This window comes from Phalaenopsis equestris, unplaced genomic scaffold (assembly GCF_001263595.1).
Source record: "Phalaenopsis equestris unplaced genomic scaffold, ASM126359v1 Scaffold215229, whole genome shotgun sequence".
NCBI classification, from domain to species: domain Eukaryota; kingdom Viridiplantae; phylum Streptophyta; class Magnoliopsida; order Asparagales; family Orchidaceae; genus Phalaenopsis; species Phalaenopsis equestris.
Window position 1 is genome coordinate 297,176 of NW_018233946.1, and position 23,588 is coordinate 320,763.

The following is a 23,588-nucleotide window of genomic DNA, read 5'->3' on the forward strand; positions in this document are numbered from 1 at the left end:
TGGTTTTGTGGCTATCCTGATAGTTTTAGTTTTCATGCAGGGTGGCGTCGTTGTTCAACATGTAAATTTGCTAGTCTAAAAGTACAGTATGAAAGAACAAGAAAAACAACGCTAAAAAAACTATAAAAGCGTATCTGGCGAGTCTTCTCGTTCCACCACCTAAAACTCAAAAGGCATGTAAGGCAGTTTATATGCAATGGGGAAGTAAATTTTTAACAACCTACCTAACCCTAGACCATATCTTGGTGGGTCCTTATTAATTTGATTAAGGATGAGATTTGTCAAGCAAAACATATTAATTTTAGTAGATCTCCGAGGTATCCAACAGATCTAAAGAAAGAAGCAGGTCCGTGCTACTCTCTCGCTGCTTGGTGGAAAATTTTGAGTTCTTTTAAACTTATTATGTTGCTTAATAATTCATCCTGTAAATACCCTTAGTGCTCAGTGAGCATTGATGTCTCAATTATCCCTAAGAGTAAGGTAATTATCATTTGTAATTTAATTTGAATATTATGTGGGTGAAGACCCTTAAAGAGGGAAGTTAGTGTTATTGGAACACTTAGACAAATTTTTGTCCTAATTGGGCTTGTACTGTTTGAAAGATGTTCTAATTTTCAATGATATTTACTTTTCTAATCCTTATTTAAATGAAACTTGATTTATCCTAAGTCACTTCTAAACCCTTACGACCTAGGTGAGTGTATTAATTAGTTTTGAAAAGGTTCAGCTTTTGATGGTCATGATTCATTATTTGAATTTCATTTGAAAATCAAATGGGGGTATTAAATTGATTAATTATTGACTTCAAAGGTCATACCCCTAAGTCCTAGGTTCATTTTATTTTAATAAACTTCCAAATTTTAATAATTTAGAAATTTATTAACTTATCTTTTTAGTAAAGAAAGTGAGATTGGTTTCTACCAATTAACCTCTTATGTTTCAAACATCTAAATTAAGATCAGAGGTTGCCCATTTCCCTCCTTGAATTAAGCCTAACTGTAAATTAAGGCTAAGTTTCCAAAATTACACATTTGCCCCTAAGGCTCTAACACTTCATAATTTATCAAATTTAATCCAAATGACTCTAAAATTTTTATTCTACCTCATTCATGGGTCAATTTAGACATCAGATCATGGGTCAATTAAGACAACAGAGGAGAAAATGTGATTTTTGAAAATTAAATTTAATTTATATACTTTTTTTCATGCAAAAATAGGGTTTTTCAAAGAAAATTCCTAACTTGATTAAGGTAAATCCTAATCTATTGAAATTTTTACTAGAGGTAGATCTAGACCATAGAAGCACTTGGACCAAATTTCAAGATTTTTTAAATTTCATTTGAATTTTAAGAATTATTTTAATTTCTAGGGTATTTACTAAATATAAACTAAATATAAAATATTTTAAATAAATATAAAATATTTTAAATGGGGAAAATTAAGTTTTGTATTTTTGAAAAATTATCCTAAGATCAAAAAACCTAAAGGAGAAAATTTTATATTTTTTGAGTTTTATTTGATTTATTTGAATTATTTTTAGTGAAAATCCATTTTAGCCTTTAAAAAATTGTTTTTAAGCTTTAAAATTCAGTATCTTTTTTCAGAAAATAAAAAAAATCTCCTAATTATTTCTAAGTGCTTAAGAAGTGATTTAGAAAATTTCCATGAATTTTATTATTTTTGTGACTTTTATGGATTTTTAATTATTTAAATATTTAAAATAGGCTAAAAATGAAGTTTTTATTTTAAATACCATTTTATTTTTAGAAAATACCTCTGATCACAGAAAACTTAAAAAACTAAGCTTTATATTTTTTCAAGTTATATTTTAATTATTAAAAATCATTTTAGTGCCAAAAATGTTAATTAACTTGAAAAATCAATTTGAGATATTAGATGAACTCCAAATATTTTGAAAATTTCCAAATTATTAGATGAACTCCAAATATTTTGAAAATTTTTATGGTGAGCTCTTTGGATCCTAAACAACAGTGGAGATAAACAATCATGTAATTTTGTCATTTGTATTTCTCAAAACTAATTATCTTAGTGATTTAGAGTTTGTAAAGATTAGTTGTATTTTGAATGACTTGGCTCATGAGAGATTTTCTTAAAGGCTCTCTGGTCATCATAAACCTTTCAAAATTTTCTTGGATTTTTATAAGCAACATGCTTATTTTCATGATTAATTTAAGAAAATAATGCACATAAACTTAAAAAATATGATTCTTTGTCTAAAGACCTCCTCTGACTTTGGAAAAATCAGGAAATCTTCCCTAAGATAGGGGTAACAACATACTAAAATTTCAAGCCATGGTGATATTACTACATTCATGTAGAATTAAAACATCTAAATTAGTATTTAATTAAAAATAAAATATGCATCAAATGTACTCCAAATCATTTCCACATTGTTCTCCTCTGTTCACTGTGCAAGATGATATTTTTATTTTATTTTTATGATTTTCTACACCAAGATATAAATTTTTAAAGCTAGAGATCATTTTCTGATTTTTTTAAATTCCCTATTATCTATTTAAACGTGCGGTGATCATTTAAACATGTGGCGCTGACTGTACCCTAGGCAGCTCCGAAAGCACGCGTGGCACGCTCTGGTTGGACGCTACCATCCATGTAGTCGCTGACTCGACCCGCGGTTCATGAAAGGAAACGATGTCCAGCTTGATCTTCTCCGTTTATTCTATACACGTGCGATCGGACGGCTCCCCATCATCGTCCCCCATAGAGTGATCTCGTGACCGTCCACACTAAAACCCTAAGATCTCAGCCTAAACTCAACCAAATCACTTTGGGTTGGATCTTATGGACTCGTCTAAGTAAGATGAACATATTCATACGGTAATCTTGCAATTAAATTAAGTCTAATTAAATGGAGAATCCAAGTAGGCTCGGGAGGAGGAGAGGTTCAATACCTTGTCTTTGAGAAGGGAAGCTTCGATAAGAGAGTCTCGACACATTCGTTGGGGTCCAAAGAAGCTAGGGATTAATCCTCTTGCTATGGTGAAATCCCTGGACCATAATTCGACCAAGGACGATTTCAGATGTTGATCAAAGTTTATATTAGAGGTTCTATGGAAGGGGGATTCGATGGGGCTTTGGCTTCTTTCAATGTTGTGAAGGTGTGGGTGAGTTTAATTTGAGTTTGGTGGAGTTTAGAGGTGTGGAAAGCTTTGTCCTGTCTCCGACAAGGTTTTGAGCTAAAAAATTGGGCTCCACCAAGAGGATTCAGGGCAATGTGGTGGTTAGGTTGCACTGAGGAGGTCTCAAAGAGGCTTTGGGATCAATTTAGGGAAGTCACTTAGAGGAATTTTCAGCTCTCTCCCCATGGCCCTAGAGGGGAGCTTTTTATAAAAATGGCCTTAGGCTTGCTGCCGTGGCCAATTGGGGGGTGAAATGTGATGCCTAGGTGGAGAGCAGAGAGGCTCTATACTTTAATTTGGATGAGGTGGCCTCTAGGTTTGAATTGGGTTTAATCCCATAGGGGTGGCTCTTGGTTTGGTCATTTTCTGGCCGCTAGGCTGGGCCGACTGGCCAAGGGAGGTGGCTAGGGAGGTCAGGTGAGTCGGGGGAATATGTCATAGCAATTTAATGTGTTTAGGCTTTGTTTTGGCAAAAATATCCAAGGCTTAATCAAATATGGAATTAAATCCCTTAATTTAGGGGACCTTTGGTCCATGACTTAACTTAGGTGGTTTCATGGGGTTTAGGTTGGTCACTAGGGTCCAACTAATGGCTGTGGAGTCATTAATTTGGCGACTTTTTGGTAGTTAGGCCATCTTTAGTGCATGGGTTCAATAAGGGTTCAAGTGATCAAAGCTTGGGTTTGGGCTAGGCTAGCCATGTCAATTGTCCTAATTGATTGATCAACATTGTGTAAATGATTGTTATGAAGATTTTTGGTGAAGGGTTGAAGTGATTTTGAGTTCAATTGGACGGTCAATTTGAAGAATTTTTGAAATTTAGTCAATTTGGGCATGTTGGGCTAGACAATGGTCTACGTTGGGCTAGCCTTAGGCTAAGTCCAAATTAAATGGTTCAAATGATCAAGGGAGATGTTGTGAAGATTTTTCATGAAGGGCCGAAGTGGAAATTTTGGGGCTAAGGCCATTAATTTGGTGAGATTTTGAGACATGGCCAATTTGGGGCAAATTTGGGGCTTTTTGGACTTAGGTTGAAATCAAATGAAGACCACACCAATGCCATTGAAGGTCAATTTTGATGTATGGGGATGTTATGAATGTTCTTCAATACAAATTGTGGCCAATTTAGTGGGCTATGGGTTCTAGTGGGCTATGGGTGGGCTATGGGTTCAATTTGGTGGAACCAAGTCATGGGGCCAAAAATTAGGGTTTTGATCTAAATTCAAATCATGTACCAATTGAGGTTGGATTTGGTTTATATTGGTCACATCAAGAGTGTATTTGAGTTTAGAAAACCTGGGAGGTTCTATTGAAAGGCTAATCATTGCTCAGAATTGGGAAAGTTTCTGCTACTTCACTGTAGTAACAATTGTTGCTATCATTCAAGAATTTTATGTCAATCTTCTGGTGACTTCTGATGAGCATGTTTATCTTAGAGGGAGGAATGTTGAATTTACTCAAGAAAGGATTTATGCACTATATAGGTTTCAGAACAAATTTCATTGTGAGTATTCTACATTTATGATTTTTGATTTGTCGCTTGATGAGGTAATTTCCTATCTTACTTATGGAAGGGAGTTATGGAAAATTAAGAATAATCACAAGGTAAATTTCTTCACTTCCATGTTAAATGTGCAATATAAAGCATGGAATTACTTTATTGGTGCTCTCATTCTTCATAAAGCTCAGAGTATTGCTAGAAGTGGAACCACTGGTGGTTTAGGTTATTTTGTTCTGATTTTCATCTTACGTGAACAATCAAGAGTTGAGTTTGATAAGGATGAAGAAATGTTACAGCCACTTAAACCCATTGGAAAACCCAAAATTCATAAATTTGAATCATTTGTTGGATCTAGATCTGTAAGTAGTGATAGACCTTCTACATCATCTGTAGGACCATCTACTTCCAATACTATTTCACCTGAAAATATTGAGGAACAATTAATGATTCAACAATCAGATATAGTAGCATTGCAAAATAAAATATGTGGTTTCGAATCAAGGAATGCTCATAATGATGATTATTAGCAGAAAAGAGTTTGACATGATATTGCATATCAAGAGGCTATGGTTAGATGTCTTAGAGGTGATCATACTGTAGAATTTCCTACATGCCCCAATTTTATGCCTTATTTCAAGAAAAAATTGAATATTTTGAAGAAGAAGAAGAATAATAAGAGGAAGAAGAAGAGGAGGAAGATGATGAATGATGAAATATTGGGGTATTATCTGTTTTCATTCATTGCAGTTTGATATGGTTTATTGTTGTTGTTATGATTTGGACATTTATGTGTTTTGTAAGTGGTATTATTAAACTTGTTTGTGTGTATGTTTGTGTGTATACTTGTTTGTGTGTATAGATGTAAATTGTAGATTTTTATTTCAGTATTATTTATTTCTTTTATTTACTGCTTATGTTTTTAATTCAAATTTTCTTAGCAAATCATATTTATATATTATGTTTCATTTAATGCTTTAAAGCCTGTGCTTTTTAAATTAGTACCTGCAATGTGTCCAATGTGTCAAAGCCAAATTAGTACCTGCAATGTGTCAAAGCCAAGTTTCATGTTCATAACCCTCTACAAGTTAGTCTTACTTGTATGCATTTACTATTTTCTTTCCGTTTTTTTTTGTACTGAATGATTTACTTATAATTAAGAAAATCAAGGTTTGGGGGAAGAAAAAATTTTTTAAAAAAGAAGCAAACTAAATTTTATTTTCCCTCAATTAGCTGTATTTCTAGAAAATTAATTTAATATGACCTTGGTATTAGGGGCTCACTTAAGATAACTATATTTTTGTTTTTAAAAATTATAGTAAATTTAAGCAAAAAAGCTTTAATAATGAAGGTTAATTATAGAATTAAGATATTTAGTATGAAAGGATAAGACTATGCTTTTTTCTATCTAAAGTAAGAAAATTGTATAATTAAAATATTAAGAATCTTATAGTTTCATATAAGAAGAATAGAATGAGCCTCTATGAAAATTTTTTTAAGCTAATATGAATTTATAAAGTTAATGAAGGTAAGAAGTTTTTAACTTCAAGATAAGGATAATGAAGTTCAAAATTATTAAAGGCTATCCATATATAGTAATCCTCACATGAAAAAGAAAAGAAAAGAAAGGATTGAAATTGATCCCAAAGAAAATAAAATAAAAGAGAAGAAAATAAAAAGAAAAGAAAAATATGCGAAAAGAAGCTTGAGGAGATGCCTAATAAAAAATTAACTTCACTTTAATCAACTTTAGGAAAAAGGCTTTATTACATTTCCTGAACTTGTATTTGAGTATTAGCATCCTTACTAATAAAGTTCTCATGAAATTCATTTTCATATGGACATTCTAAATATTTTTTATATGACAAACTATAGTTCTTCTTGAAATGAATAGAGACTCAAAAATCTTTGATTTGACTCCTATGTGTTCGTATACTTTTAATTTTGATCTAAGTTATTAAATTTTTTTCTTAAGTTATACTATTATATTTATTAAACCAAATTATAGAAATATATAAGTTAATTTCTACCATAAGTCATATTCTTATGTAGTAAAAGAGTCACTTGAGGACAATTAATATTTAAGTTTGGGGGATTTTGAAACACTAAAAAAATGTGCAATTTTATGTATACATTTGATGCTTAAATTTGGTTATATTGCACTTTAAAGAAGGGTATTTTTATGTTTTGTTGCAAGTATATTGATTTTAGGTATTTGGAGCAAAAAAGGAAGAAATTTGGAGTCAAAATGTAGTTTTTCAACATACTGCGCCAAAGGCACAATTTTACAGAGAAGAGGTGCCAAAATCCAAAGAAGAGCATGGAACTACAGTAAACATACATCAGAGTCGCTAGAGACAAATTAAGATGAATTGTGACAATTATTGACTATTTTTAGAGGATCTAGAAGGCTCCAAGTAATTCAAATGCCCCATGGAGTAGTTCAATGCATCTATACACTTTGGGAAGGCTCTTGAATGAAGAGATATCTCTTGGATGAAGGGATTTATCTCTTGATGTGAAGAGGTGTGCCTCTTGAGAAAAAGGAGGGAATTTTGAATTTCTTTAGACAATAGGTAGGTGCCTCAAGTAAAAAGTCTTGGAGGAGGAAGTTTTATAAAGGTGGTGGCATGAGAAGTCTTGAAGAAGAGTTAGGTTTTAGAGAGGATTTTCTTCTAAAGTTGTAAGAGGAGAGGGAAGGTGAGAGATTTCTTCTTCATTGTATTTCTAAGAGAGAATTAAGTGTGATTGTAAAAAGTGTGATTGTAAAGATGTAAAGAGATAAAGTGCTTAAAGGGAACTTCAATGAACTTGCTTAAGGAGGAGTGTGAGATAGGTTGTGTTCATTCCTTTCTTCATTTTGTAAACCTATTTTGATATATAAAATCCATGTTTTTTTTGTATCCTTCTCATGAATTCTGAGTAATGCTTTTTATCCTTCTCCCTACAATAAGATATAGTTTTGTGAATAATTAATATTATTGTGCAAGGTTTTAAATGTCAATAAATTGTGATGATTCAAAATTTGATCTTCATTTACTTTTTGATCTAGCCAATTGAAATGTTAAAATTTATTGAGAAACATAAAATTCAAAAGGGCTATGCTTTCTACAATAAGGTAAGAGTCACATTCAATTTCATGGGTGAGAATGTAGTCCATGGGGGTGAGTGAAAATAAATAGAGAAATATATTTTAATAGGCGTAGAATTGGAGATTTTAGGGTGACAGTCTAAAATCCTCAATTTGGTCAGTTGCTTGGAAACTAAAGTGAGATTGTTAGGCCTCGGGGGAGGGAGAAGTGTGAGCTTTGGAGTGGGAGCCAGTATCCTCTCAACCTAACCATGAGTTTAGAGACCAAACTATGGATTAGTGATACACCTAAAAAATATAGCATTTATTTACATATTTTTATACCTATTTTTAAGGATGTTGTGATTTAATGGAAGATATTTGTGTGTTTTTTTTTAAAATACACTTATATGGATGAAATATGGTGAAAAGAGTAAAAAGGATCAAATTTGGAGGCAAAATGAAGAAGGTGTGAAAATGAACTATGGTGCTTAAGTGCCCAGGACTGACGCTCAATTGCTAGGAGAACAGAGAAGGTCACACCTAAGTATTGAATACCTCACATTTACACGCTAGAGGTATTTATTTGAAAATTCAATGAATATTGATGAATTTTGAAGGGGTGTTTGAAGCAAATCTTGGTGAAAACATGGATTATAGTTAATGGTCATGAAAATAAATTTAAATGGGAATTGAAAGGAGGCAACTCTTGGAAGATTCATTGAATGTGGACACATTTTTTATGAGACATCTAAGCACTCTTTGAAAAATTATAAAAGTAATTAGATTGAATTGAAAGCCCCTCCATGCCCCCTCTCTCCTTGAGACTTTTTTCTATCGTCAATCTCATCATAGAAAAATTAGAATACTTTTAGAGAGAAGAAAAGGAGTTGTAGTTTTGTTAGTAGAGAGCATTGTAAGAGAAAGGAAGAGATGCAAAGGAACTTTCAAAGTTTGGTGGAGAGGAATTTGAGGCTTCTTGTGTGTTTACATGATTTCTACTTTTAAACTTAAGTGTTGTTGTATTTTCTACATGAATTGTGAGTATTTTTCTTGATATTTTTCCATAAAATGATAAGTAATTAAGTGTTGGATGGAAGTTGTATGAAGTAGTAATTTTTAATGCTAGAATAAGTTGTGATGATTTAATCCTTTTACTTCATTTACTTCTCAATTTAACCAATTAAGATGTCAATATTTTTTTAGAACATGCAAGATCCAAGATGGTATTTTCTCAGTCAACTAATGATAAGAATCACATGAGATTGTATGGATGAGAATGTAATTCATATGGTTGAGTGCAAATAAATAGATAAATAAAATTTGAAGGGTGTAGCGTTAAATGACTTTAGATGACATGTTAAAGCCCCCAATTCAATTTATTATTTTAGGTCTTGATATGAGATGTTTGCCCTTAGGTAGAGGGAGAAGAGAGAACTCTAGAGTGAGAGCTAGCATCTTCCCTACCTAGCCCATCGTCAGGACTATTCAAACTTTAAATTAGCCAATGTTCTTTATAACATCTCTAGTAAGGGTAGAGAATAATATTGCTCCTTTTTCGCACAACACAAATTAAATACTTCCACAATAGAATTCATATACTTGTTACAGATTCATGTTAAGGAAAAAGATATTTTATTTATATTGCTTTCATCTTACAAAAATCTTGTTAAATTTAGTTAGTTCTTTACTTTATGTTTAATTATCAAAAATTAACAAAAACAATTGAACTTCCATTCCTATTATAGCTTTTATAATTTGAGTAAAAATATTTTTCAAAGTAAAATTTGTTATCTAATTTCTTCTTAAAAATTTGTAGTACTCTCTATGGGTTCGATATTCGAGGCTTAATAAAAATTCCTATATTAATTGATATTGATACGTATACTTGTGTAGCGTCCCAATATTTAAATATATTTGTTGCACTCTTATTTGCTTCAGAGTCAAGTTTTTGGAACCGTTGTAAAGAAAAAAATATAAATAAAGAAAATTAAGAATATAACCACACATACACCTTAGGAATATCGTAAAAGTCGAGATCAATTGACCAATGTTCTTTATGCACTCCACAGATGGTAAAGAATAGGATTGCTCCTATTTAGCACAATATAATTATATATATAATTTTAAATGATTTTAATTACTTCACTAACCATAAACTCATTGTAAAGAGGAATGATGCTTTCTTAAATTTGAACTATTCGTAGCAAAACTTTGTTTATTCTTAGTAAGTTTAACTTTGAAGTTTATATAATAGCTTAATTAACTTAGTTCATTTATCTACATTTCATTTAACATACATTAAATTTACTTTAGATTTTTTTTTTCTTACTTAAGTTTTTATAGTTTGAATATTGGGTTTTACATTATAAACATAAGAATTTCCTTCTTCCTATGGGATTGATACTTAGGACTCCATTAGAGTCATTTATTACTTGAGTGACATGTATACTTGCATAATTATTAGACTTGGCAGCTTAAAGATTTTTAATTATAAAATTATTTATAATGAAGTGATTATTATTGTGATGGATCTGCATATTTACTAATTGGGTTGTCGTGTGTGTGTTGTAGTATTGAAAGATATTTACATTGCATACACAAAAACCCACCATCACTTATCTTCTAGAAAATTCATTGAATGAGGACAAATTTTGAAGAGATGTCTGAAGCAACCCTTGGTCATTTTTAAAGCTCTGTAAATATAGATTAATTCTAAGAGGCTAGGGGATCGTATTTATAGTATCTCATAGTGTGCTAGTGTATTAAGTGTGTGAAAAGTTTTCTTTGTGAGTCTTTGTTATTTCTGGAGTTTGTGAGTCTTGTAAGTGCTGTTGGAATTAGAGAAGTCAGTGAACTTCAAAGGAGTGCTTGGGGAACATTCCAGATAAGTATTTGTATCTTTGTACTTAATTTTTTTACTTTGGATTGGAGTTTTATAAATATGTTTTGTTTTATTATCCCTATACTTTGTGAGTAGTTTTCTTCTCTTTATCATTGCAATATCAAGTAAATTAGTATGTGATTTTGATTAGAACTTCTTTTATTCTTCTTTTATTCCTAAAAGTTGTGATGATATTTTTACTAGTCATTCATTTACTTTACAAATTAGCCACTTATATTGTTAAAACATGTTGAGGAACTTATAGACCCGAGAGAGCTAAGATTTCTTGACTTGTAAGTATCACATTCTAACTTGGAAAGAGCAGTCGTGATTGTTTAAAGGGGGTGCAAATAGATAGGGAGATAAGATTTAAAGGGTGCAAAATTTATGTTTCTAGAGTGACATGCTAGATTCTTTTATCAATTAGGTCTAGAGATTGGAACTAAGGGTCACTGGTAAGTCCTATAGAGAGGGTACAATGGGTAATCTATAGGTGAGAGACTAGAACCTACCCAACACTACTATTCATGTTGACACCAACTTTAGATTTGTCGATGTTCTTTGCATAATTTGAACGAAAGTAAAGAAAGAAGTATGCTCTTATTTGTCACAATATCACATTTAAGTTTCTAAATAAATTTTGAAATCCTACACTGATTATGAATTATTGGAAAACATAAAGTCTCTTTTTATATATTGTTTAAGTCATGACATTTACTTTTACTTGAATATAATAGAATTTAGTAAACTTAATTTTCATCTTTATATAGTTGCTGCAATCTTAAGTAAAGTTTTCTTAAAGTCAAAATTCTTGTATTTCATTTTATTGTTTACTTATTTTCGACTTCCTCGTGGGATCGATACTGGAGTTTTTAAGGAAAAGTTTATATTACTTGAAACAATACATATACTTGCGTAGCACCACTAGTGAGAAAAATATTTTCTAAATCATATTACATTTGTTCTCACTAGCCTCTAAATATAATTTGGGTCAAGTTTTTGGCATATTAGAGAGCATAAATATCTACATAATTGCGGGTCAGGTCAGCTACCAATCTGATAATCTACAGAGGGCAATCCTACCTAGATTCAAGTGATTAACCGTGAAACTTTAGATGTTTTAATTTTTAATTTATTTTTCATGCATGTAAAGTTTACTCAAAAGCAAGTTAATTTCAAAGGTTTGAGCTCAAGCAGGGGGGATAAATAGCTGAAAATAGTGGGATTGAACTCAAAACGGTTTGAAGAAGCTTCAGAAGGATTTTGACAGAGTCTCCCTAAAGAATTGGATGATCTCTCCCTTTGGTCAAGAGGGGTGCTCATTTTATAGAGGGAGCCATGACTGCCACCAGGACAAGCCAGGGGGCAGAGAGAGCGCATATGTGGAGGGATAAATGACACAATTGGCCAATGGTAGTGAGTCAGCACAGGGAGTCCCAATTTTTATTTTGATCCATTTGGGACCTCTCAGGCATGGTGATTTTCGGCCACAAGGTTGACCGACCAAGGCCAAGCTAGTGGCTAGCTGAGTAAGGGAGCTCAGTGTAGTTAATGGTGACAACCTTTCAAGCTTGGAAGGCTGGTGGGAAGGATCCCATTGGTTTAGCCAATTTTTGGAAGATGGAAGAAATCCCCTAATTCAATGGATCCTTGGTCCATGGCACCACTAGGGTGGGCTAGGTGGACCTAAGCTGGCTTTTACGGTCCAAAATGTGGCTGTGGTGAATAAGGTTGTGCTAGACCAAATGGCTTAAGGTGAATTCAGGGTTTAGGTTCAAGACCATGGTTTATATTTGGACTTGGGTTTGGGCTTGGCTAGAGTTTGGATCTAAACCACTTGAGAGTTCAATTTGGTGTAGAATATTTTCATGAGTGATTTGGAAGTCAATTGAGCGGAAATTGAGAGGTTATGGAGTTCAATTTGGAGGAATTTGGAGTTTTGAGTAAATTTGGGGGTTTTGGTTTAGATTGAATTTGGGTTAGGTTTGACTTTGGGTCTAGGTCAGTTAAGGGTTCAAATTGGTCTAAGCGAGTGTTATAAAGACTTTAGGATTCAAAATTAGGGAAATTGGATTGGCTATGAGGTTCAATTTGGTGGAATTATGAGAGTATGGTCAAATTGGGGATTTTGGCCCAAAATTGAAATCTAGGTTTGGAGATTGGTTCATTTAGGCTCTAAACTAGAATAGGTTGGGATTGGAATGTTGAAATTAAGTTTGGAATTGAAATTGGGTGAGATTGAAATGAATTTTGTGGAAATTGAGTGGAAATTGTTTTGTGGAAATTGAAGTTGATTTGATAACCTTAACCATTTAGGGGCAATTTGAGAATTTTGGACAAATCTGGTGAATTTGGGGACACTTGGGGTCAATGAATGGTTAAGATTGATATTGGGGAGATTTAGGGTGGATTTGAAAATTTTGGGGAATTTTGAGGCATGAGGGGGTAGTTTGGTAATTTTTCAGGGTATTTTGGTAATTTTAAGAATTTTGTGGTGTTTTGGTCAATTCGTGTGGTTTGAAAATGGTTTGAGATGATTTTTGAAAAAAATTTGAGATTTTGGGCAATTTTGGAAAAATTAGGGTTTCAGGGGTATTTTGATAATTTGGAGGTTTGAGGGAAAAAAGTCAAAATTGGGTATTTGTGAAAAATTGAGGTTTAATGAGGAGGCTAATCACAAAATTACCCATTTATAGCCATGAGACCAAGGAAATCCTACATTTTGGATCCTCCATGTGTTGTTCCTAGCCATCCTAACTAGAGGCTAAGAGTTTGGGGGACCACCCACACGAGTTTCCAAAATAATCTGGAACCAGGCTAATCATGTTTGGTTTAGAGTTCAGTTTGTGAGTGAAGGTGAGGGGTTCAAGTGTGTGTGTGCAAGACAGACTAAGGCCACACCTCTCAGAGCTAACGTTAAGGCCAAGCAGTCCTATGGGGACTCTTCTTGAGCTCCCCCATGCTTGGCTTCATCCTACTAAGTGCTAGAAGTTAGAACCAAACAAGTGAAACTCCAAGAAAAGTAAAGAAGTGTTTAGAATTTCTAATAACGTAGTGTTCCATCACTAGTGCTCTAAGATAATCAATCAAGAAAGTCTTATAGCTTGATCTTAGGCTTCTAAGGAAGAAAGACTAGACCTCAACAAAAGTGAGTTCAACAAACGGACCGCCAATAGGTGTGGTACGTCGGACGAGCACACCACACATATTGGAGTTGACCAAAGAGATCAAAAAAACCAACACAACCGCCCAAGCCAACATGCTCAGAGCAGAATGGAGAAAGAGTGAAGAGGGTTTCTTGTGGGGATTCCAGAACTCTCGCCAGGGATTAGCGAGTGTACCTTTAAATCGTCAACCTCAAAAGTGAATTTTATATTTTTGTAGTGATTTTGTGTTTGTTAACCCTTAAAAAGAGCTATTTTATGAATTTACAGAGACATCCATCAGAGAAACTGACGGTCGTGGTGAAGATTTGATTTGTTTTGTTGTTTAATTTTGATTTGATTTTAGCTAAAATTTTAATTTTGATTTCTACTTCAAGAAAACTTTGGGAACTAAGAATGAGCAAAGAGACCAGCTTGATATGGAAAGCACATGGAGTCACATCTAACTCAAAATACCGATCAAGGAAAAGGAGTGCTACATTGGGAAGGAAAGCGGAGGGACTCACATTTAATCCAAGAGGTAACAAAAGCATAAAAAGATGAGAATAAGATGTCTTGCTCTATTTAAGGAGGTCTCACACCTATATCAAAGTGTTATGAAGAGAATCAGAAGCCTTGCTCCATTAAAGGGGGACTCACACCAATCTCAAAGGGAAAAGAATCAAAATTTAAGTATTGTTCCCAGGATGGGAATCAGAAATTTAGGTGCTGACCCCGAGATGGGTATTTTTCCCTAAGGATTTGAAATTTTGCTACATAAAAGGAAAGCTTAGGGACTCACATCCAACCTAAGAGGTAACTGAGAGAATCAAAATTTAGGTGCTGACCCCGAGATGGGAACTAAAATTTTGCTACCAACCCCGAAATGAGAATCAAAATTTAAGTACCGACCTCGGAAAGGATGGGAATCAGAATTTTGGTACTTACCCCAAGATGGGAATTGGAATTTAGGTACTAACCCCAGAATGAGAATCAAAATTTTGGTATCATCCTCAGAAAAAATGAGAATCAGAATTTAGGTACTGACTTCGAGATGGGAATTGAAATTTAGATACCAACCTCGGAATGAGAATCAAAATTTAGGTACCAACCTCAGAAATGATGGGAATCAAAATTTAGGTACTAACCTCGATATGGGAATTAGAATTTAGGTGCCAACCCCGGAACTAGATCAAAATTTAGGTGCCAAGCTTAGAAAGGATGGGAATCAGAAGTTAAGTACTAACGCCGAGAAAAATGTGAGTGTAGAGAACTTGTGGAATCTTGTGTAGAGTGTGAAATATTGTGAGAGTGAAAGTTGTGAAAAATTTTGTGAAGCATGTGGAGTTTGTGTCATGAAGAGTGTGGAGTTTCGAGTAGATTCATTATATCGTTTTTATCACTTTCTCTTTTTATCAGGATATTTTCAAAATTTAATCTTCTTTAATTCTCTTTTAACATTGAATTTTTATTTCATTTATCATCAGACTTACTTTGCATCATTCTTTGTTTGTTATAATTTAAGAGCACAAGACAATTCAACAACACATGCTGAAATCCAAAACAAACTTTGTTGATTCTGCTTTGAGCATGAGTACAACTAATCATATACTGAAATGTATCCAAAACATTAGAAGTACATTTTGTGTGGAAACTAGAATCTTGTATATCATATGTTGTCTGCTATGACACAGTATAAAAGTAGAGAGAAAAAAAATCTACCTGTCTTCTAAGATCATTTCGTAACCAAGCTAACCTTCCAAGTCATGATCCGGAACTAAAGTACCCTTGCATATACTTAGAGGCATAGTTATCTAACTGCTTGAGAGAATGTAGTCCGTCTAAGTCCAGGTCAGGTTGATATCCATATGACACCTTGCTATCATCCATCCTTTGGAGAGTAATTGAAGCTCTTCTGTGTGGAACTTTTGAGATGCAATGCTTCGTCAGATCAGATCCATTTCCTTTTAAAACTAACATTGATCCCACCAGCCAAAGAATCTCTACAAGCCCTCAAAATTCCCTGGAGACGACGATCTGTATCTCTTTCAAAAATAGAATGTTGCTCTTGCTCATGAATGAAACTGTACAAAAGGGCCTGATGAAGTCATGATCATCAATGTGGGGGAGGAATGTAGTCTCTTTCTTCATAAATATTGATGATGCAACTGTTTGGAATACAATATGTTGGTAATATATGTAATTCCACCTTTCTCTTAATCATTCTCTTTATCATGGATGACATGGGATCCACCTCATCATTTTTCAAACTCCCCAGAGGTTCTCTTACCTGTCCTTTGCAAAATTGTAATAACAACCACGCTGGATGGTTATCCTGTCCTTTCCTCACATACTCTTTTTTGGCTCTGAATATATTTTTTTCTTTAATAATCTGGCTCAATATCTATCCATTAAATTGAACACACAGTCAAGAATCTTCTTCTCATCATTTTCTGAAATACCTTGATGTGTAACTCAAGTCCTTCCAGGATATTCACAAAATTTCCTTAGATTTCTACATAATACTCAAATTCTTATTTCTGAACCCTGTGTAACATATCCAGCTCATACCTGGGAATCTTCTGCAACTGTTGAGGTTGTTCCTTTTACTCATCTTTTGAAGCAATTCGTGGTTGTTGTGGCTCTACAAACTGTGGTATTTATGGCTCGACATTTGGATGTTCCACAGTTCTGAACATCATGGAGGTCTTTGTATATTCCTCAAAATTCTCATAACTCTCTAGGTGGAGAATGTTACTCTAGGCACTCTGTGAATGCTCCTGCTGATGATGTCTGCCTCAATATCTCTATGTTGCACGTCAGGAATCTACACAAAATTCTTCGAGGATCTCCAAAGATGTAGGCTCTACGGAGACCTCTAGCTTATCCTCTATAACTGGGGGACTAGTAGAAGTCTCTCTCAAAGTCTAGTCATGAACTTCTTCTTCATGAATCAGAGTGAGCCCCTTAGTTGCCTCTTTGGCAGGACTTCTCTCTTGTCCATCCAAGGCCTGGTGTTTACATAAATTAGCTTTTCTACGTTTTGTCCGTCTTAATGGAGCATCTGGGACTCTATCTGAAGTAGCACCGACCAAGTCCCCTGTCGGTGTCGTAATCATGTATTGTAGATGACTGACCCTTTTCATCGGGTCTTATGTATCTAAAACTTTTTCAGACCTCTTTCTCTTCAGTGATGAGACTTCTTTAGCTTTTTTTTCTTAGTAACAACTGTAACCCTTTTATTTCTCTGAGGCTGACTATGCTCATTAAGGGACCTTTGTATGCCACATTTACTTGTCCATAATCCAAGTCGAAATATATAATGACACCCTGTGTCACTTTCTTCTCATATAGTACGAGATTCAAGCCATTTTTAAAAGGGAAGATCAGTTTTTGTTTTAACATTTTCCTACAGAAGACAAGAAAAATATCAATGTGTTGAAACTCAAACTGAAAAAGAACAATAGCAGTTTATTAGCAAGTGGATTTTAAATTATTCATATGAAAGCATCTTATTTAATTTGATTTTGCAAAATTTAAAATTTAATTAGGGAACTTAAACGTGCAAATTTTATTCCATTAAAATTTATCTTATTTTACAAAATTTTATTACAAATTTTCTTTGGACCCAGTCACATACACTGGCCACTTAGTTATTCTTAGAACAAGTATTGCTTTCGGAGTTCCTCTTGGATAATGTTAAGCTGCGTAGTATTTCCTTAAATATTGTCCATTGATTGTCAACATAGGCCTCTCACCTTGAGAATTCACTATCTGGTAAGATCCTCCGGAGTAATATTTCTCTACCATGAACGATCCCTCCTAAGTTGATTCAAACTTTCAACCTATCTTTTAGTGTACAAGAATAAGTCTCCTTAGAACAAGCACGAGGTCACCAACTTTGGATGTCATCGGGCATGGATCATCTTTGTCTGGTAAAGTTTCAAATTTTGTTGTGTCATTAATCGCTTCCCTTTGAGATTCTCCAATTCTTCAAGTCTGAGCTTGGCGTTGTATTCTGATGTAATCTTGTTAGCGACGGCGATTCTGAGAGAAGGTAGTTGAACCTATAACGAAAGTAATGTCTCGGGCTCGTACATAAGCATGTATGGTGTAGACTACATAGGACTGTTGAACGTTGTCGTGTATGCCCACAAAGTCTCTAACAATTTCTTGTGCCATCCTTTTTTATTATCGTCCAGTGTTTTCCATAAAATTTGCATGAGTGCTTATTAAAAGCTTAGGCTAGGTCGTTCACCCTAGGGTAGTAGATTGTAAGATACCTTCAACCTATCCCATATCATCTGACAAAATTATTAATCTTGGTACTCTTAAAGGCTGATCCATTATCTGAAATTATTCTACGTGACACACCAAAATGGTAAAAGATCTTATTTCTAAAAAACTGAAGAAAATGATACGCTATAACTTCTCGTAATGACATTGTTTCTACCCACTTAGAAAAGTAATTCACAGTCGTGAGAATAAATTTATGTCCTTTAGAAGATGGAGGTCTATAAGTCCTACTATAACCGTGCCGCAATAGTCGAATGGCCACGACGCAACCGTCGGATGTAGCGCATTTGGAGGTTGGTGCATGACCACTCCATGCACTTGGCACTGATGACACTTCTTAGCTATTTCCATATAGTCTATCATCATTGTCAATCAGTAGTATTCAAGTCTTTTGATCTTCATCTTCATCTTTGGCTCTAACTAGTAAGCACCACACAATCCGGCGTGTAACTCTTCGACAATATTTTGTGCTTCTGCTCTACTCAGACATCTAAGCCACATCTTATTGAAGGTTCTTCTATAGAGGACAATGTCTATCAAAGCATATGACAATGCTCTTTTCATTATTTGTTGTGTTGCTAACTTGTTACCTAGTATCTTTCCCGCTTGAAAATATTCAATTAAAGGCTTGCACCAATTTCCGGTATCGTTAGTTACCATAGCTGTTATCTCTTCTTTTCCAAGCTTGTGCAGTCTGTCAAGGTCAATCTATGATAGAACTTGATGTCCGTGTACCGCAATATTAATGGAATCCTTCAGTGGACACGCCAATTCCTTAACAAGTCTGGCTAAAGCATCCACATGGTCATTGTCTCTTCGAGGAATCCTGTACAACATCACACTGGTAATTGGCTCCAACAACTTCATTGTGTATTGGTGATATTTGACTAGTCCCAGCTTAAAAATCTTGTACTATCCGACAACTTGCTGGATGACAAGTTTTGAGTCACCATATATGACAATGTCTGTTTTGTCCATTGGTATTGCTGATTCTAGTCCTGTGATCGAACTTCATAATCAGCCTCATTGTTGGTGCACAACTCTATTATGTGACACAAGAATCTCAATATTTCCTAATCTGGTGTAACAAAAATCAGACAAATCCCTGCTTTGTCTGGTATAACTGTTTGTGATCTTATATCTTTTCTAGCTGATGAAGCTCCATCAAAGTACATTTCCCAACATATGGCACATGACAATTTCACATGTAGTATTTGTTCATTTAGTAGGTTGCCATTGAGAGGGGACCCAACTGTTAGTGAGTGCACTGTAAGGAAATCTACCAAAATTTGTCCCTTGATAGCACGAAGAGGTACGAAAGTTATTTCGAATTGCAATAAGATTATTAAACATCTCGCTAAGCGTCTGGAAAGGGTTGTTCAAGTCATCAAATATTACAACAGATTAACTTTTGAAATGCGGCTAACCTTATCAGAAAGCATGTAATGTTTAAGCTTCTAAGCAACAAAAATTAAAGCTAGACAATTCATCTCAATAGGAGGATACTTTACCTGCACCAGTATTAGACGTCAACTCAAGTAGTAGAGTGCATTTTCCTTACCCTCGTCATTGAATTGGGCTAACAGGGCTCCAAGAGAGTCGTTTAATATCACAGTATAAAGTATCAAAGTTTTTCCTGGGATAGGGGCTATCAAAACAGAAGGCGTCATTAAGTATTTCTTAATTTCTCTAAAATCTCGTTTGCACTGCACTCCCCAAAAAAATGTAACATTCTTTTAGCACAAAGTCAAAAAGGACTGACACTTTCCTGATAGATTAGATATAAAGTGTCTTAAGTATATCAATTTACCTTAAAAGGATCATAGTTGCTTTAAGGCTATGGGAGGTGGCATTTCTAAGTTAGCTTTAATCTTCTATGGGTCGATGATGGACAATGAATCTTAGAAATTTTCTGGAGGTAACACCGAAGGTGCATTTTAAGGGGTTCATCTTAAGATTATATTGTCGTATTCACTTGAACACGATCCTCAAATCATACAGGTGGTCTTTTCGCTGTTTGCTTTTGATGACCAAGTCATCCACGTAGCACTCCATTTGGTTGTGGATGAGGCCACACAAATCTTCATAATGGATCCCTGGTCTGGTTGTGGATGAGGCCATACAAATCTTCATCATGGATCCCTGGTAAGTTGCTCCGACATTCTTCAACCTAAACGACATTACTGTTTAGTAGAAGATTATGATCGGTGTTTTGAAGTCTAATAGTGTTGCATCTTTTAGAACCATCTTAATCTTATTGTACCTGAATGATCCATGCATGAAAGAGAAAATCTTGTGTGTCGATGTAATGTCCACCATTAACTCTGGTATTGGTAATGAGAACTCATCCTTTGGACATGCTTTATTAAAGTCCCTGAAGCTGACACACACTTGAATTTGTCCATTTTTCTTCTTAAGTGGCACAACATTATCCAACCATGTGGGGTACTATTTTTCTCCCTTAAAGTTAGCATCTATTAATTTCTTCACCTCGATAATGACTTGTTGTTCTATTTCGAGAGGCACATTCTTAGGCACATTCTTCTGGGAGCTTGTTTCACTTTAGTCATACTCTTGTCCACTCTAAGCTTGTGAACTACAACTTCTGAAGATAATCCTGACATTTTGTCATAGCTCCAAGCAAAGCAATCCTTGAATTCTGACAGTAACTCAGTCAAATCCATAGAATCTTTCTTGCTGAATAAAGAACTTATGAAGTTAGGTCAGGGATGCTCCTCAGTCCCGAGATTAACTTCTTTTAATTCGTCAACTATCAACTTAATTTCCTCTTCAAACTCTAGTGTAGTATCATCTATCGGAGAATCTTTAAAATCATCTTCCACATCATGACAATCCTTTTTCCAATCCGCTAGTAACAACCATGTAAAATTTTGAATCTGAGACCCTCTTTCGAGTTGAGAGTTCAACCTTTAACGTTATATAACTTCTCAAAGAGTTGTAGTTTACATTTGTTTTGAGACATAACGCTGTAGAATTAATTTTGGTACAAATGGAGAAAAGTATCTAAATGGTAATTTTATTAATTCATTAGCATCATCCTCTTCTAAATTTACATGAGTTTCAGAACTAGAAGGAGGAGAATCATGGTAAAATTTGATCTTTTTCAAACCAACACTCTGAACTTCCTTGACCTCTAAACTCTCGACCTTATGGGAGTGAATCACAGTTTAGGTCGTGGCTTACACGTATTAGTTGATTTGATCATATATTGATTGATATTCACTTTGCTCCATATCCTCCAAGAAGATCTCGACTATAAATTCTTTTGATTTATTGTCATTGTTTCTTCATCAAACCTAGCTTCATCAGTGCTTCCTTCCACGTCGATGTTGATGGTCAGCCTCATCCATTCAACAATCATTTTGGCTCTTCCTTTCTGACATCCCTGGCCTTGATCTCGTTCATTTGATCCCTTTGAATCTTCAATCTTATTTAGCACAATTTCTCAGGAAAAGACAATCTTCTTTGGAGGAGCATAATAAGCGGTGTCTTAGTGGATGCCTACTTCATGAATTGAGAACAGTTGTAGATTGATACACCAAAAATATATGTATTTTTAGAACCATATTTCATACCTATTTTTGATGATATTGCACTTTAATGGAAGGTATTTTGATGTTTTCTTATAGGTTTTTGATTTTTAGAGCTTAAAGAAAAAAGAAAGCAAAAATTATAAAATTTGGAGTCAAAATGATGTTTTTGAAGAAATGCTCAGCGCCGACAGTGCTGATAATCCAGAACAAATTAACGTGATGATTTTTTACTCAGCGCCGACAGCGTCAGACCAGCACTGATGGCGCCAAAGGTAGTGCAGACCTCATTTCTAGAAGGTTCGATGCATTTGGATGATTGTTTGAAGAGTTTTTGGAGGCACCTCTTGGAGAACCGACCTTGGGCTCTATTTGGGGCCGAATTTCATCAGAAAAGGGCTCCTCTACATTTTTCACTCCTCTACTTTCATTTTTCACACCACATCATTCCATTCAACTTCTATATTGGAGTCAATTAATGATTTTTCTTTCTTAGTTTAGAGTTTTTATGGTGAGATTTATTGTGAAACTTTCTGTAAGAGTGTTAGAGAAGGAGAAAAGTGAGAGATATCTTTTTCCTTTATTTCTAAGGAAAGGCTACAAAGGATTTGCTTTGAGAAAGAGTTTTCAGATAAGTATTTTTTGTTTATCAGTGTTGTATAAATTTTCCTTTATATATGAAATTTGTGTTTTGTTATTTCTTTCTCATGAAATCTGAGTAGTTCCCTCTATCTTTCTCCCTACTCTGAGATATGGTGAAACGAAGAGATTATATGAATGTGCCAATAATAAATTGTAAAATAAATTGTGATGATTTTTTAACTCCGAACTTAATTTACATTTCGATATGACCAATTGAATTTTTAAAATGTGTGGTGAAACATATGATCCAGGAAATGGAATATGAGTTCTATTACATAGTAAGGATCACATTTGATTCATTTAAGGAGATATCATTTATAGAATTAAGTGCAAATAAATAGGGAAATATTCTTTGTTGGGTGTAGAACTAGAGAACCTTTAGGGTGACAGACTAAAATCTTCAATTCAGTCTTGGTGTTTAAAAACCAAAGTGAGAGCTAACCTTCAGGTGAAGGGAAGTGGGAGCTTTGGAGTGAGAGCTGGTATCCTCCTAGCCTAACCACGGATTTAGGGGCTAAACACTGAGATTAGCCAATGATTTTATATGCATTGTATCAGGGTAGAGAATTAAAATTGCTCTTATTTGGCGCAATACATATTATGAACATTTATCTCATCTCATTTTATCATAGCCTCATTGTAGTGGGAAGGATGTTTTTTTTTGCATAAGAATCTCCATTACATAAACATAGTTAATATATTAGTATTTACTGTTTTAAATTTGATAATAGTTTAGAAATTTAATTTTGATTACATCTCAATAATTGAAATTAGTGACAGTGATTTCAATTGACTTTTAGTTCCTAGCAAATTTGTTATTTCTAATTTAAACATTCCCTGTAGGATCGATATTTGAGGTTTAAATAGAAATTCCATTATTACTTGATAACAATACATATATTTGTATAGAATTCGAATATTAATTGATTACATTTAATTAAATTTTACACAATCTATCGCAACAAAAAATCGGATCAAGTTTTTGGCACTGTTGTCGGGGAAGGTAACGGTTGAATTACATAGTTTTGATAAATTAGGAAATTTAGAGATAATATATATACCATTAATTAATTATTATTATTAAAAAAATAAATAAAAATTTAAAAATCAAAACTCTAAAAAGAAATATTTTTATTAGAGTGTTTTACTTTCTTTGCTTTATTTGTTTATGCGAAATATTGGATTTGAATGTTTAGCACCTTACGATTCAGAATTAGAGCGTACTATTAGAAAAATTCAAAAACAATAAAGAGAAATTAAAAATTTACAAGAAATGGCAAATAACTTAGATAATCCAATAAATGAAAATCAACAAAGACCTTTAAAAGATTATGTGAATCCGA